General features: G+C 50.7%; 1 protein-coding gene across 4 annotated transcripts in view; it reads left to right on the top strand.

Annotated features, from left to right (window-relative positions):
• The first annotated feature begins 2188 nt into the window (after positions 1–2188).
• The window catches only part of LOC126986481 (solute carrier family 12 member 6-like), a 95006-nt gene continuing 94938 nt past the window's right edge, over positions 2189–2256 (top strand). For all 4 annotated transcript variants that reach the window (XM_050842708.1, XM_050842706.1, XM_050842705.1 and 1 more), the window contains exon 1: positions 2189–2256. This exon is cut by the window's right edge. The gene's annotated coding sequence lies outside the window, so the exon portion shown is untranslated.

Below are 2256 nucleotides of genomic sequence, written 5' to 3'. Positions count from 1 at the left end.
GTGTGGGTCGAGACTCCAACTTCGGGTCATCTTAAACATTTCGTCGCCTAAACTAACACATTTCAGGCTTTCGTAGGAGTTGTGGTCCTTCCCAGGGGTACTTCAATGACCCTGGTGGTAGTCTGACCCTTCTTCCGGAACGTGAACTTAAGAAACCACTCATGAGAACCCGATTGACCTCCTTTTTGACCTTTGGAAATAGCTCATGTGAGGGGCTCTAGACCACATCTTTGACAAGGTTTTCGTAGGGGTTGTGGGCACTTCCATGGGTAGTTCAATGACCCTGGTGGTAGTCTGACCCCTCTTCTGTACTGCACAATGACGTAACGTACCTAACAACGAAAGCTAAGGTCAGAAAACCGCATTATATACCGCACTATCCCAACTGAGAGCTCCGTGGTGCAGTGGATAACGCGTCTGACTCCAACCCATAACCCAGCATCCCTCTGTACGCGGCCGCCACGCAGGGACTCGGTGCAACGTATGAACAACCTTGTGACGCGAGTGACTAAGGGAGTTTGATCGAGGAGCAGCCAGGGACGTTGGTGGTGGTGTATAGGGAACTCAGCTGAACCTTCCGCCGCCACCATCCCTCCCTTGTTATAGGTTGTTCGCTTACGAGGAGTCCAGCGCTGACCTGTGCGTGTGTTAGCGAGCCTGCCTGGCCGACCGATTGACGAGAAAGCTTTAAAACGAGGTAGATATTCTGTAAAAGTGAAGTAAAAGAAACATAGATGAACAAAGGATTAAAAATGAAATGTTGTGTTTGATTTTGCCCATGAGAGAGAGAGAGAGAGAGAGAGAGAGAGAGAGAGAGAGAGAGAGAGAGAGAGAGAGAGAGAGAGAGAGAGAGAGAGAGAGGATGAAAGGAAGAAAGTGAAGATAACGTAGAAAAAAATAAGGAAAGAAAGAGAAAGTCACGTAAGAATTACTCTAAAAGATTATTCAATTTCAAGAGAGGGAGATGAAAAAATAAAGAATAAAAGAAAGCGTCTGTCTGTCTGTCTGTCTGTCTGTATGTATGTATGTATGTTTGTTTGTCTGTCACATCTTCAAGCACATCTTCCTGCACACCTCAAGAAGCCATCTCCAGGTAAGACATAGTAGTAGTAGTAGTAGTAGTAGTAGTAATGGTGGTAGTAGTAGTAGTAGTGGTGGTAGTAGTAGTACATAACATTACCTCTCTCTCTCTCTCTCTCTCTCTCTCTCTCTCTCTCTCCCTCCTCCTCCTCCTCTGCTCATTCCTGCCTCTCCCTCCTCCTCCCCCTTCTCCTTCTCCCCCCTTCCAATTCATATCGACCGCTTCCTCGCCGCTATCGGGTCTCAACGGGCGGACAACAACGGGCTTTTGTCTGGCGGTGTCCCCCTGAATCACCAACATAAAGAAACGTTAGAGAGGGAACGTTTGAGGCGGCCGAGAAGACAGGGTTAGGAGGGCCATATTCTGAAACGTTTGGGGGCTTTCACACACACACACACACACACACACACTAGCCAGCCTCTCTGTGCCACGGGTCTTGCATTCAGAACAGCACAGCAGAACAGGAGAACAGAACAGTGCAGAACACGCCCCTTGATCAATACAGGTCCTGCCTCTGTTTACAAGCGAGGGGGAAGTGACTGGCTGACTGACTCGCTGACTAACTTGATTTGACTGACTCGCATTGACTGGCTGTATACTTGCGTTCATCCATCCACCCAGCTATGCCCTACTGTGTCCTAGTGGTGGTGGGTGAAGGTGGGTGGTGAGAGGTGAGCGGTGGGCGCGTGGGTGGGTGGTGGAGGTGTCTGCAGGCCGCCCGTTATCACATTCTCAAGTCGGCCCGTGGTAAGGTATTTATAGAAAGGCCAACCTGAGAGAAAGTATTGTTGAGAGCCGCCAAGACCACACACACACACACACACACACACACACACTTGACCCTGCCCTTTCCTTACCCTTCTCCTGCCCCCTCACCACCACCACCACCACGAGCCTTCCATCACAACCCAAAAACTGCATTCATCTCGCTACGGTCAGAGAGAGAGAGAGAGAGAGGTAGCGAGCGAGCGAGCGAGCAGTAGAGAGAGAGAGAGAGAGAGAGAGAGAGAGAGGGAGGGAGGGAGGGAGAACTAGCGCTGGAGAGAGAGGGAGAGAGCCAGAGAGAGCAGTGAGGGGGCGGGGCTAGCACGCACAGAACCCCGTCAGTGTGGCATTAGACGTGGTGTGGGGTGGACGTTGCGCTCGGTGAACCCAATTCGCGTGTGATAGAGTGA

Source organism: Eriocheir sinensis, chromosome 61, assembly GCF_024679095.1.
Source record: "Eriocheir sinensis breed Jianghai 21 chromosome 61, ASM2467909v1, whole genome shotgun sequence".
Classification (NCBI taxonomy): domain Eukaryota; kingdom Metazoa; phylum Arthropoda; class Malacostraca; order Decapoda; family Varunidae; genus Eriocheir; species Eriocheir sinensis.
Note: the sequence above shows the minus strand (reverse complement) of the source record. Positions and strands in the feature narration are given on the sequence as shown.